The 15,297-nt window shown below is 41.1% G+C and overlaps 1 protein-coding gene across 1 annotated transcript in view; it reads left to right on the top strand.

The window, feature by feature from the left end:
• Positions 1–227: 227 nt before the first annotated feature.
• Positions 228–15,297, top strand: part of keap1b (kelch-like ECH-associated protein 1b) — a 37,212-nt gene continuing 22,142 nt past the window's right edge. The window contains exon 1 of the mRNA XM_072274085.1: positions 228–431. The gene's annotated coding sequence lies outside the window, so the exon portion shown is untranslated. The remainder of the gene's footprint in view (positions 432–15,297) is intronic.

Here is a 15,297-nt window from a genome sequence, read left to right as displayed (position 1 = left end):
TTGTTCAAGTCTGATGCGTGGCACCCATTCTGTCTTTTCGTACCGTATGACAAAAATAGTTCCTTGATTGATGCCGAGTCATCGTGAGTGCGACGGATGAGTGACGGCCTCCCCCTCCGAAGGCCGTCTCATTCGCCCTCTTCATTGGTTAGCTCACCATGATTGACACGCAATTGCGTCCGCCTCCTACACAGCTTCCTGCCTCTGAGTGGTTGCGACGCCTGTCACTCAGCTTGATTGAGTAGCTCCTGGCTGCTGAATGGTCCTTGGCGCTTTTCTTCGGTGCGCCGCCTTAGTTTGTTTTAGGTGGGATCGGGAATCTGTCATCGAGCTTCAGTTTTGGAGATAAATCAAGCTTGGGGGGAGTTTATGAAGACCCGGGCGTGAGCGTGTAAAAGGCCGGCTTGCATCCTCAGTTCCCAGGGCCGAGTGTAAGTACTCAGAAGGGAGGAACAGTAGAGGCGGCCTTTCTCGTCGTTCTCACATGTCGGGGTGAAAAACTGGGGGCGGCGGCGGCCGAGAGGTTGCAAAGCAGCAGGGGGTCACTGCAAAATGTCCGAGCAGCATTGTTACAGAATATCGGCTGCACCGGCGGGCTTTGTTGATCATGGTGTTGCAGTCTGTCCCAAGGTTAGGTGGAGGAATGTGTCCAGGCTTCACCTCCAGTTCTTACTCTTGAAGCTTGGCCTGCGTGGAAGGCAAAGCCGGAGTCAGCGCCGCGGCATCTGCTCTTCTTTCTCCACCACCACCTCCTCCTCCTCCTCCTCCTCTTCCTCCTCCTCCTATCCGGTACTCTTTCTATTCCCTTTATGGCCAAACTCTATTTTCCTGAGTTCGGTTCGGTCCAGCCAGACCTTGTACCAAATTAGCGAGAGCAAAACCTGCAAGGGTTCGTCTTTGAAGAAATCCGTGACCTAGACGAAATGTTAGCACAAGAAAGCTAGATAAAATGTTCTGTCAGTAGAACATTGCCGATAGTGTATTACAAAGCTTGTGGGCGCGCTTTACAATTGTCTCCGACCGCTGAAATACGATTTGCTGCGCAATGTGTGTGGTTATCAACTGGTTCGCCTTCAGTCTTAAATTGTAGCGAAACCTCTCCGAGAAGATACACAAGTGACCATTTGACCCATGCTGCAGAGTCAGTGCTGTCATTTAAACTGCCTCAACATCATACTTCAATTACGTAGGGGTTGTTTTTATTTTAAACAAGTTGAAAGCGTTTTGCACAAAATCAAAGAGAATTAGAAAATTAATCATCATAAAACCGTTTTTAAAAACAATCCAGAAATTCCATGTGATATCAGAATTTGTCCTGTTAATCCAATGGGCCCAACTATAAAAATGGAAACACATTCAACAAGTCTCTAGAATGGACAGTGACTTAAACAGTAACGTAAATTGTTTAAAAATATATATTTACAGCAGGCAGGGTCTTAACTGGGTTAACTGAACGTAGGGTTTGGGGGGAGCAATGGTGTTCTATTGTTCCTTTGTTTAATGTCAGTATTTGTTCTTCCTATATTAGTTTCGGGATCAAGGTCAGTCTAAATAAGTGTTATCCAAAAGAAAGGATAGCTTTGAGTGAAATAGTCAAAGCTCAGTTTTTGAACCATTGGATCTAAATTCCCAGTGCATTTATTGGTTTGCATCCTTTTAACTGTACCTTGTCAAAACGTCTTTGTGTGACTGACTATGCCTTGTCTATGTAACTTGCATCTGTTAAATAACTTTATACCAATAATAGGTAAGCCTAAAATATTGAAGATGCAGACATGCATACAAAGATTTTGTATTTTTCTATTTTCTACTTTCCATCTCCCTTTAAGGTCACCCAACCAATTTAAGTTAGTCCCAGCCAGTAAATATGTGCATATTATCAGCTTTTGAAGTTCCATTTCTTTTGCATTTCAGTCACTCGGTTGTATACAATTGAAATTCACATGTAAAACTTTTTCCCATCGCGCACTAATACTTTTCTTTCCATATTTTTCAATAAGCTACCATATTACCAGGAGCTTTGTGGCTCAGGCCAATATTTATCCCACTCACAACACCGCCACATTCAGTTATTTCACCAATCCTTTGTGAAATGTCCTGTTGCACAAATTAACCATGTTTCACAATATTGTAAGTAACTAAGGTTTTAAAATTAATTTGTAACAATATTGTGAAGAATCATATGAATTCAGCCTTGCATGTTTTCATTTCAAGACTTTCCAAATTTGAAGTTTCAACTTAATTTTCCTCTTAATAATGCAACTCCCAGTGTTCTTAGTTCAAAATGAAGTTGGAATGTGAGGTACCTCAGTAAATCCAGTTTACTTATGGATACAATATTAACAGCATTGGAGCTAAAGGTGGAAGAAAAGAGCAGCTATGCAGCAAGATCTGTTGGTGAATAAAGAAAAATGTGTGCAATGACAGCTGTTGGTGAAAAGAACAACATGTGTGATGGGAGCTGTTAGTGAATACAGAGGAATGTGTGGAGAGACCTATTAGTGAATAATGAAAGCTGAGAGTTTTCTTCTTTTCTGTACATCAGAAAGGATCCATTACTGATGAGTGATGCTGTTAAACTATTCTACTCCATTCCTTTGCGATGATATGTGTGTAGTTACATAAGTGAAGATTTTTTTAAAATTCTAAAAATAGCAGAATATTTTGGTGGCATATAGAATAACAAAGGTCCGAGATCATGAGGAACTTAATATAAATGTATTTTTTCAATTGTATCATTAAAAATGTTGTCATTATTTTTGAGTAGATGCTTATGGTGGTGTAGTTACTGAGTCAATCAGCAAATTGGGTTGCAACATAATTTCCCTGGACTTGTGCTTAAGTATCTTGTTCCTGCATTTAAGTGACCTGAGGTATTACAAAGTAATGGATACAAAACCCCAGATGAAGCTTGATCTTAATGAAGCTTGACCTGGAGGGGAAACTTCTTTTTCCCCAATAATATGTAAGTACAGCTAGTTTAATGAACATAAAATATTCTTACCTCAGCTGCAAAAATGCATTTTCTTTATGGAAACTACTTTTTTCTGTGTCATAATCTGTGCTTGGGAATGGTTGTCCTTGTTCTACCATTTGAACAGTTTGACTGTGACACAGGAATCAACCATCTAAAATTTATGCTTAATTTTTTTATATTAGGTACTTTTAATATTAAATGTGTAACTGCCATTTGAAGTTGGTGCTTCTGTTCTGAATTAGTTACTGGAGCCTTAATGGAACATAAGAATATGGTGTACTTAGAACATAGAAATCTACGGCACATTACAGGCCCATTGGCCCCACAATGTTGTGCCGACGATGTAACCTTCTCTAGAAACTGCCTAGAATTTCCCTAGAGTATAGCCGCATTTTTTTTAAAGCTCCGTGTACCTATCTAAGAGGCTCTTAAAAGACCCTATTGTACTGTATCCGCTTTCGCCACCATTGCCGGCAGTGCATTCCACGCACCCACCACTCTCGGTGTGGAAAAACTTACTCTTGACATCCCCTTGGTACCTATTTCCAAGCACCTTAAAACTATGCCCCCTCTGGAAATGGCTCATCCGTAGGGGGCAAAAGTGTTATCGTATAACTAATTCACCCTCACCTTTCAATTCCCCTCGTGGTGATTTAGTTTAAAAAGTAGACAATTCAGTAAAACAGTTGCTTATTTTGCAAATATTGGTGTTTTGTGATTTTTTTTAAAAAGAAAAATTACAAATTACCCCAATGTACCATGAGGTGTGAAGAGATGAAGGCTTCATGATAGAAGCAGCCAGCCAACGGACCCAATAGTCTTATTGATATATTTAACACTGGGCATATTTCAATCCCTCATCTATGCTGAATTAGATTTCTTCCATGAGATAAAATTTTGCTCCTGCATAAAGAGGAAAAATAACACGTTTTAGCTTATGTTTCTTGTAACTTATTTAAATGTAGAATTGCAGCAACACACATCAAAGTTGCTGGTGAACGCAGCAGGCCAGGCAGCATCTCTAGGAAGAGGTACAGTTGACGTTTCGGGCCGAGACCCTTCGTCAGGACTAACTGAAGGAAGAGCTAGTAAGAGATTTGAAAGTGGGAGAGGGAGGGGGAGATCTGAAATGATAGGAGAAGACAGGAGGGGGAGGGATGGAGCCAAGAGCTGGACAGTTGATAGGCAAAAGGGGTATGAGAGGATCATGGGACAGGAGGCCTAGGGAGAAAGAAAGGGGGTGGGGGGAACCCAGAGGATGGGCAAGGGATATAGTGAGAGGGACAGAGGGAGAAAAAGGAGAGAAAGAAAAGTGTATGTATGTGTGTATATATAAGAAATGTGTAAGGGCAGCACATTTGAGTATTTGGCCTTTTTAATATATATAATGGATGGGGTACAAGGGGGAGGTGGGGCATTAGCAGAAGTTTGAGAAGTCAATGTTCATGCCGGTACCAGAATTGCAGTACCAGGTTCTGCTACAATATTCTCTTGGCTGAATGATCACATCAGACAGTCTTGGATTATACTTTTAGATTGATTCATTTGTTATGATGTGGACAAAAGTTTGGGAGAGGATTCATTCCCTTCTGCTTTGCTAGTGCTAGAGTAAATGAGCAGGAAGGGGAGGATTCCTGATTGTCCTGTTTTGCCTGCAAGTTACTTTCAGGTTAAAGTTATATTGTTTTCAAAACACTGTACAAAGTCAAGTCCTTTACTTTCACTTCCCAGCAAATCTGTCAAGTTTTAGCTGATGCAGGTAACTAGCTATTACTGCAGTTCATTGACATTGCTGTAGAACTGCCGTAAGCAAATGAAGTAGATTATTGGCTCAGTGACACCCCACCGCATTTGCTCTAAGTTCTAAAGTTTATATACTAATATTTTTATAATGTTAATAATCACATTGAGAGAGGTATTTTAGATTTGTATATAATGTGTGTAGATGGATTTATAATTTTTGGACCAGTGTAAAGCATAAAAGTTGAACAAAGATCAAAAATAGTAATTGACTGATAAATACTTTCATTGTTTTCAATTGTAGAAAAGCAAATTTTTGTCAGTCACTTCTCTGATCTCCATGCATGTTTTATCATATCATATGTGATTACAAAAAAAGCAGCTTGGGTTGACCCAGAAATGTATAAAGAATATGGTCCTCAAAATGCTGGAGGAACTCAGCAGATCAGGCAGCATCTGTGGAAAGGAATAAGCATTTGACATGTTGAGCCAAGATCCAGAAGATCTTTATTCTGAAGATCTAGTGTTGCGAATGGTGCTTTTTACAATCCTTTGATTCTAACAGCTTACTACAGTATTATTATCTGATTTACTGGAGTTTTTGAGTGGGAGCAGATATAAAATATGAGTAAGGGCAGCACATTTGAGTACTGGGCCTTTTAAAATATACCAAATAAAATGCCACTTACTGTTCCTAAGCAAAACTGCAAAAGGGGTGATAGCAGAATGGAAGCTTAGTTATTCTCCACATCTGTTTTCTATCCTTTAACTGACTTTTTCTGAACTGAAGGAAACTAGAGTGGAATTACATCAAGGTCAATTACTTCAATTGAGTACAGAAATAGAATTTCAACATTTGAGAATGTAGCAAACTCTGAAGCGGGGAGGTTGTTAATGGATTTATTGAGGACAGGTATTGTTGGAAAGGTAGCAAAATGTCTAGAAAAGTGAGTGTCATTCATTTTGGTGGGAAAAGCTAAGGAAAAATAACATGTGCTTCTTGAGCTGTGCAAGCCGTGTCTCTGCTTTCTACAAATGAATATATTGTTATGGAAATCTATATGGCCACAAGCAATGTCAGTATATTTGTGGGATAAGTGAAATATACTTTATTTTAGTTTTACTCTTTTCCACTCTTATCCCATTTTCTGAGTAAATTGATGATGGTATTTGTGCCCCCTGTTTTTGCCTTGAATTTCTAATATTTCCATCCTGCTCTCACCTTCCTACATCCATCTCTGATTTGTCCCTTCCCTGACCTCTATCCATTTCAGGGGATAGATTAACAATCAATATTCGCTATCTTTGGTCTATGTCCTACAAAAATCAAAGCTGAGTTTATTGTTGTTTGTATAATGGAAAATCTTGCATCAGATGCACAACATTCATAAGGAAATATAAATTAAATAAGTTACACAAGCAAGAACCCATTTAGAATTGTTTTAAAAACATCCATTGTAGTACAAAATGGTCGTGGTGTTGCTATCAAGGTATTGATTGGGATTGTGCAGGTTGATTCAAAAATCTTCACCAGGTACTTTGAGCATGTTTTCTCCCACTCTGCTTCCTCAAGAGACTTCATTTTCTCAGTGTGTGTCTCCGTCGCATCTGCTGTGATGATACAATCTTTTATGCTGATATTTCTGCATTTGTTTCCTCTGTTGTGGGGAATTCCGGTCCATCACTGTTTGCTGGACTAGGTCTGTTCTATTTCCCACTCTACTACATTCTGCTAAGATTTCCCATATCTTTGCCTTCTACCTTGCCAGCTGGCATATTCAGTAAATGATTATCTGCATCATTGACATGTCCTGGCATGATCACACCACCAGGCAGCACCTTCCTGTCCTACCTCATTCAAAATTTGTGATAAACCATTCTTTTTGGGAGTTCATCTTAATCCTCCTGCAGACCATCCTGTGCAATTTTAGAAGCAATACCTGCCCTTTTAACTCCTTGCTGTTAGCCAGAGTCCCAGGAGTCAAATGGTAATGTTTGCCATTTAATTTGCTGTATATACAACTCAAGATGTGGCTCTCTGCATATTGGACCTACTGGATGCAGACTGAGTGACTGGTTTGTGGAACACCTCCATTCAGTCCACAAATTCTTAGTTACCTGTCATCTCATTAGTTGGACGAAGTCTACTATTACCTTGAACCGGTATCTTCTCCAAAAAAGCAAGTAACAACCTTCTGAGCATACAGTGGCATGCAAAAGTTTGGGCACCCTTGGTCAAAATTTCTGTTACTGTGAATAGCTAAGTGAGTAAAAGATGAACTGATTTCCAAAAGGCATAAAGTCAAAGATGACACATTTCTTTAATATTTTAAGCAAGAAAACTTCTTTATTTCCATCTTTTACAGTTTCAAAATATCAAAAAAGGTTCCATTCAAAAGGTTCAAAGGAACATCTAAATAAGCCTGATGCATTTTGGAAACAAGTCCTGTGGGCTGATGAAGTTAAAATAGAACTTTTTGGCCACAATGAGCAAAGGTATGTCTGGAGGAAAAAGGGTGCAGAATCTCATGAAAAGAACACCTCTCCAACTGTTAAGCACGGGGCTGGATCGATCATGCTTTGGGCTTGTGTTGCAGCCAGTGGCACGGGGAACATTTACTGGTAGAGGGAAGAATGAATTCAATTAAATACCAGCAAATTCTGGAAGCGAACATCACACCGTCTGTAAAAAAAGCCGAAGATGAAAAGAGGATGGCTTCTACAACAGGATAATGATCCTAAACACACCTCAAAATCCATGATCGACTACCTCAAGAGGTGCAAGCTGAAGGTTTTGCCATGGCCCTCACAGTCCCCCGACCTAAACATCATTGAGAATCTGTAGATAGACCTCAAAAGAGGGCTTTTGCAAGACGGCCCAAGAATCTCACAGAACTAGAAGCCTTTTGCAAGGAAGAATGGGCGAAAATCCCCCAAACAAGAATTGAAAGACTCTTAGCTGGCTACAAAAAGCGTTCACAAGCTGTGATACTTGCCAAAGGGGGTGTTACTAAGTAATGACCATGCAGGGTGCCCAAACTTTCACTTTGGGCCCTTTTCCTTTTTTGTTATTTTGAAATTGTAAAAGATGGAAATTAAAAAAGTTTTGTTGCTTAAAATATTAAAGAAATGTGTCATCTTTAACTTTTTGCCTTTTGGAAATCAGTTCATCTTTTACTCACTTAGCTATTCACAGTAACAGAAATTTTGACTAGGGGGTGCCCAAACTCAGCCCAAAACATCGAGTGTTTATTTATTTGCATAGAAGCTGCCTGACCTGCTGAGTTCCTCCAGCATTTTGTATGTGTTAATGGATAATTATCCTGGTTCCCCTATTTCAGGGGTTCCCGTTTCTTTTTTTTTATGCCATGGACCCCTGCCATTAACCAAGGGCTCTGTGGATCCCAGGTCAGGAACCCCTGTCCTACTTATACCTCTGCAGGCTGATATTGATACCCTCACTTGATGCTAGAAATCTGAAACGAAACTAAAGTTTCTGGATATGCTTGGCAGGTCAGACAGAGAGAAGTGGTATTAACATTTTAGGTCAACGTTTTCCTATTCCCTTATACTATTATTACCACTTTTTTGTTACCCATCCATTATTGATGTATTTTCATCTTTTTTTTGTCAATTCATCTCTCCTGCCTTCCACCCCATTGTAGACACTTCCCTTTTTGTTTTTTTTTTCCTCCTGTCATTTTTAGTTTCATTGCTGATTTTTCTCAGTTAATTCAATCTGAAAAGTTCTGATGAATCTTTGCCCTGAAAGATTAACTGTTTTTCTTTCCTCTGAGTCGGTGGTAAGGAAGGCAAATGCAATGTTAGCATTCGTTTCAAGAGGGCTGGAATGTAAGAACAAGGATGTGATGCAGAGGCTTTATAAGTCATTAGCCAGACCACACGTGGAGTATTGTGAGCAGTTTTTGGACCACTTGTCTGAGAAAAGATGTGCTGGTGTTGTAGAGGAGGTATACGAGAATGCTTCTTGGAATGAAAGGATAGAGAGTGTTTGATGGCTCTGAGCCTGTACTTGCTGGAGTTCAGATAAATGAGGGGCAATCTCATTGAAACATATCAAATATTGAAAGGCCGAGATAGAGTGGATGTAGAGAGGATGTTTCTTATTGTATGTGAGTCTAGGACCAGAGGGGACAGCCTCAGAATAGAGGGACATCCATTTAGAACAGAAAGGAGAAATTTCTTAAGCTGGAGGGTGGTGAATCTGTGGAATTTATTGCCGTGGACAGCTGTGAAGGCCAAGTCATTGAGTTTATTTGAAGTGGAGCATGCTAGGTTCTTGTTTAGTCAGGTTGTGAGGGGTTACGTGGAGAAGGCAGGTGAACAGGGTTGAGAGCAATGTTCCCTCTAATTTTTAGTAGTCAGTGTGTGCAAAAATCTTACGTTGTGCAAATTTTTTTTTCCTGTGACAGAAGTATGTGCGCACTGAATGCACACATGGCACAGTCTATGTAGGTTTACAAAATATTTGACACAAAATTGCACAGAATAACATACATATTTAAGTCACTCAGTTATTTTTTCTCTCTCCTGGCTTTGGCATTTACCCATTCTTTGTAAACTCTATCTAGACTAATAGAACTTCCATCCAATTGATAGCTTTTGATTCTCATTATCATATCCAAATGACATTCACCTAAATGGTTTCTCAGCTTGTTTTTGAGTTGATTCATTAGGCTAAAACCTTGCTCACAGTCCGCACTAGACGCAAGAAAGGTTCCCCCAATGTCCATCAACTGCAAGGTCACAAAACTGTTCATTTTGAAGTACAAATGCCATCATTTGAGCAAAGTTTGAAATCAGTTTGGATTTAATTTTTTCTTGCACGGAAAATTTGAAACCATTAAACTGTCTAACTATTTCAGTATTTTCAGCTAGAAAATCATGATATTTTAGACATAAGGCATTAACTTGTTCATTGCCAAATGTGAAGTCACAATGTACAATTGTGGAGAAATCAAAAGCTGACCATTCTTGTACCTCATCTTCAGGAAACCTTTCTTCTAAATGAACACAAAGACTATTTCTAAAAGTCAACAGTGAACTTGTATCTACTGTGACGTTTTCTTCACGTTGTTAGCTTAGCAAAACTTTAACTTTGTCACTCCATGAAACATTGTCTCCCAGATACTGCTTTCTTATTTTGCCTCGCGCAAAATGAAGTGAATCAATCAGTGTCAGGCCACTCTTTTGCAGAATCTTGCACAGTGCAGCCAGTTCATCAAAGATATGACTTAAAACCTGTAAAGCTACTTTGTATGTGATGCTTATCAATTTCTTGTGACAGTATTTAGCCACGGGGTCATTTGACTGATTTTTTTCAATAAAAACTTAGTAAGCTATCTACAGGATTTGAAAGAGATCTTTGTAAACTTTACGATATGAGCACTGTCTGCCAAAGATGGCTGCCACCGTGATGCAGCTGTACAAACCGGAACAGGAAAGGGGAGGTGACGTAAATTAGTGACGTGCATTGTGGTATTTGAAAAACCAACTAACTAGTTAACAGAAACATTTAGCTAAAAGATTACTGTCAATAAGTTTAATTACATTATTTTAGGTAACTAACCTTTTGTGCGCACATTAATTTCCTTTGTGCGCTGGTTGAAAAATGTGTGTGCGTGCACACGCGCACAGCTTGGAGGGAACATAGGTTGAGAGGGATAATAAATCAGCCATGATAGAATGGTGGAGAAGACTCAGTAGGCTGAATGGTCTGGTTCTCCTATGTGTTGTGGTCTATTAAGACATTTTCATTTGGAATCAATGTTATGTTGCTTGCATCTAAAAGGAGGGAGGAGAAGATGGCAGCGCGACGCAGCACGCACGGCCGTTCCGAATGATATCGTATGTGTTAACTAGGATGCCGTGCACAATCCTGATTTGATGGAGACAGCTGTGAGAAGCACGGAGGAACACCTGGAGAAACTTCTGAAATACCCGCTTCGCTGCCGCTGCTACTGTGTGATCGAGAATCTTTGGAGGGGAAGGCCCCAAATCCTCGGCTTTGCCTATTGCCTTTTGCCGGGGCCAGGGTCAAAGCGCTCGGCAGAGATGGTGCTCAGTGTCGGAGAGCTGGTCGGATGGACTCGGAGTCGGACTGTGGTCGGGTGCTTCTAGGATGCTGCATCAGCAAGTTTGCGGCACTGGAAGTTCATTGTCTGCGTAAGATGATGGGACTTTCCAGAGACTTTGAGACTTTTTACTGTGCCCATGGTCTGTTCTTTATCAAATTATGGTATTGCTTTGCACTGTTGTAACTATATGTTATAATTATGTGGTTTTTGTCAGTTTTTCAGTCAGTTTGTCTTGTGTTTCTGTGATATTATTCTGGAGAAACATTGTATCATTTCTTAATGCATGCATTACTAAATGACAATAAAGGAGGACTGCGTGTCCTCATAATCTAATCATTAGAAGTGAATCCTTTCAAATACAAAAATGTTTCGGGGCTTGCACTGATTCATTGACAAATATAAGAAATCGTGATTAGAATTAGAAGGGGTTTAAGATCAGAGGTCCACAGACTCCTGTTCATGGCATAAAGTTTGGGAACCCCTGGTTTAGGTGGAGCTTAGGCAGTCCCTGGGGTGTTAGTTCTACTCCATTTCTAAGGCGACTGAGGAGACCAGTCTGGAAACTAAACTTCCCTCATAGAGCTGTTGGAGAGTACCTGATGAGTCAGATTGCTGGGTAGTTTGCTGCTCTATGTGCATTCCCGAAGACTAAACGAGGAGTTTCTTTGGCCAGAGGGTGGTGAATCTGTGGAATTCATTATCACAGGCGGCTGTGGAAGCCAAGTCATTCAGTATAGTTAAGACAGAGGTTGATAAATTCTTGATTAGTCAAGGAGAAGACAGGAGATTGGGGCTGAGAGGGAAAATGGATCAGCCATGATGAAATGGAAGACTCACAATGCGCTGGAGGAACTCAGCAGGTCAGTCAGCATCAATTGAAAAGATTAGTCGACGTTTCGGGTGGAAACCCTTCGTGAGGACTGAAGGAAGAACTTTGGGGAGGGTTTGAAGAATGCTGGTAGTTGAAAAAAACAGTAATTTTAAAGACAAAGGGGTGGGGGAGGGGAAGCAGGGAGGTGATTGGCAGGAGAACAATGTGAAGTAGTAGAAGGAGGCGGAACTATGAGGGAGGTGATGTGAAATAGGGATGGGGGGGGGGAGGGAACTACGGGAAGTTGGAGAATTCTATGTTCATACCAAGGGGCTAGAGACTACCTAGACGGTATATTAGGTGTTGCTCCTCCAACCTGAGTTTAGCCTCATCATGGCAGTAGAAGAGGCCATGTATGGACATATCTGAATGGGAAGCAGAGTTGAAGTGGGTGGCTACTGGGAGATCCTGTCTGTCGTGGCGGACGGAGTGGAGGTGCTCGACGAAGCGGTCCCCCAATCTGCGTCGAGTTTCACCGATGTAGAGGAGGCCGCACCGGGAGCACCGGATGCAATAGATGACCCGAACAGACTCACAAGTGAAGTGTTGCCTCACCTGGAAGGACTGTTTGGGGCCCTGAATGGTGGCAAACCCATTAAACCCGACGCAGATTGGGGGACCGCTTCGTTGAGCACCTCCACTCCGTTCGCCACAACAGACAGGATCTCCCGGTAGCCACCCACTTCAACTCTGCTTCCCATTCCCATTCAGATATGTCCATACATGGCCTCCTCTACTGCCATGATGAGGCTAAACTCAGGTTGGAGGAGCAACACCTCATATACCATCTAGGTAGTCTCCAGCCTCTTGGTATGAACATAGAATTCTCCAACTTCTGGTAATTCCCTCCCCCTCCCTTCCTCTATCCCTATTTCACATCACCTCCCTCATAGTTCCGCCTCCTCCTACTACTTCGCATTGTTTTCCTGCCAATCACCTCCCTGCTTCCCCTCCCCCGCCCCTTTGTCTTTAAAATTACTGTTTTTTTCAACTACCAGCATTCTTCAAACCCTCCCCAAAGTTCTTCCTTCAGTCCTCACGAAGGGTTTCGGCCTGAGACATCAACTAATCTTTTCAACTGATGCTGACTGACCTGCTGAGTTCCTCCAGTGCATTGTGAGTGTTCCTTTGACAACACTATCTGCAGATTATTTTGTGTTTATGAAATGGAAGAGCAGACTCGATGGGCCACGTGGCATAATTCTGCTCCTATTTCTTATGGTCTTAATGTAACAAGTGTTGGCACGTGGCCAAGTGCTTAAGGCATCGGTCTAGTGATATGAAGGTTGCTAGTTCAAGCCTCAGCTGAGGCAGTGTGCTGTGTCCTTGAGCAAGGCAGTTAACCACGCATTGCTCTGCGACGACACTGGTGCCAAGCTGTATTGGGTCCTAATGCCCTTCCCTTGGACAACATCGGTAGCATGGAGAGGGGAGACTTGCAGCACAGGCAACTGCTGGTCTTCCATTCAACCTTGCCCAGACCTGCGCCCTGGAAACCTTCCAAGGCGCAAATCCAAGGTCTCCCGAGATTAATAGATGCCTATAATGTAACAATAATAAACAAATTAGTAAAGGTGTTTGTTGTGAGTTATGTTAGTATTATAACAAGTACAGGCATGATTAAGGAAAAAGATTGGTGAACAGGTTTTAAAATACCTGATTGATAGCCATCTTGATGTGAAGCTGAGAGAACCCGTTCCATTAAAGCAGAAGTTGATAGGTTTGTGATTGGTAAGAGCATCTGAGGTTACATGAAGAAGGTGGGAGAATGGGGTTTAGGGAAATAAATCAGCCACAATGGTGGTGGAACAGAATTGATGGGCTGAATGGCCTAATTGTGCTCTTATGGCTTGTGCTCTTAATAAAGTATATTACCAGAGATGTTAAATGTAAAGTGATCAATCTCAACAATCTGAAGATCTGCTTCCTACAATTTTGAAAGAGGTGGTTGTGGGGATGGTGAGTTTGCTCATTATCAATTTCTTAAAAATCTATAGACTCTAAAATGTTTCTTTCATATTGGAGAACATAAAACATTACTATTTAACAGAAGGAGGAAGAGATCTAACAACATGAATGATAGTGATGCCTCACTCCCAGATGAGCTCAACGCCTTTTACGGGAGAATAAAACTATAAACCCCATTTCCAGAAAAGTTGGGATATTTTCCAAAATGCAATAAAAACAAAAATCTGTGATATGTTAATTCACGTGAACCTTTATTTAACTGACAAAAGTACAAAGAAAAGATTTTCAATAGTTTTACTGACCAACTTAATTGTATTTTGTAAACATACATAAATTTAGAATTTGATGGCTGCAACACACTCAACAAAAGTTGGGGCAGAGTTAAAATAAGATTGAAAAGTGCACAGAATATTCAAGTAACACCGGTTTGGAAGACTCCACATTAAGCAGGCTGATTGGTAGCAGGTGAGGTATCATGACTGGGTATAAAAATAGCATCCAAAGGCTCAGTCTTTGCAAGCAAGGATGGGTCGTGGCTCACCCCTTTGTGCCAAAATTCACAAGAGAATTGTTAGTCAGTTCAAAAGGAACACTTCTCAACGCAAGATTGCAGAGAATTTAGGTCTTTCAACATCTACAGTACATAATATTGTGAAAAGATTCAGAGAATTCAGAGACATCTCAGTGCGTAAAGGGCAAGGTTGGAAGCCACTGTTGAATGCGTGTGATCTTCGAGCCCTCAGGCAGCACTGCCTAAGAAACCGTCATGCTACTGTGACAATTATAGCCACCTGGGCTGGGGAGTACTTCAGAAAACCATTGTCACTCAACACAGTCAGTCGCTGCATCCGGAAATGCAACTTGAAACTGTATTACACAAGGAGGAAGCCATACATCAACTCTATCCAGAAACGCCGGCGAATTCTCTGGGCCCGAGCTCATCTCAGATGGACCGAAAGACTGTGGAACCGTGTGCTGTGGTCAGATGAGTCCACATTTCAGCTAGTTTTCGGAAAAAATGGGTGTTGAGTTCTCCGTGCCAAAGATGAAAACAACTATCCAGATTGTTATCAGCGAAAGGTGCAAAGGCCAGCATCTGTGACGGTATGGGGGTGCATCAGTGCCCATGGCATGGGTGAGTTGCATGTATGTGAAGGTACCATTGACTCTGAGGTGTATATTAGGACCTTAGAGAGACATATGTTGCCACCAAGGCGACATCTCTTCCCAGGACGTCAATGCTTATTTCAGCAGGACAATGCCAGACCACATTCTGCACAGGCTACAACAGTGTGGCTTTGTAGACACAGAGTGCGTGTGCTTGACTGGCCTGCTGCCAGTCCAGATCTATCTCCTATTGAAAATGTATGGCGTATCATGAAGAGGAGAATCAGACAACGGAGACCACGGACTGTTGAGCAGCTGAAGTCTTACATCAAGCAAGAATGGACAAAATTTCCAATTGCAAATCTACTACAATTAGTATCCTCAGTTTGAAAACAATTAAAAAGTGTTATTAAAAGGAAAGGTGATGTAACACAATGCCTCTGTCCCAACTTCTGTTGAGTGTGTTGCAGCCATCAAATTCTAATTTTCTGTATGTTTACAAAATACAATTAAGTTGGTCGGTAAAACTATTGAAA

The sequence above is a fragment of the Mobula birostris genome, chromosome 12, assembly GCF_030028105.1.
Source record: "Mobula birostris isolate sMobBir1 chromosome 12, sMobBir1.hap1, whole genome shotgun sequence".
In the NCBI taxonomy this organism is placed as follows: Eukaryota; Metazoa; Chordata; class Chondrichthyes; order Myliobatiformes; family Myliobatidae; genus Mobula; species Mobula birostris.
Note: the sequence above shows the minus strand (reverse complement) of the source record. Positions and strands in the feature narration are given on the sequence as shown.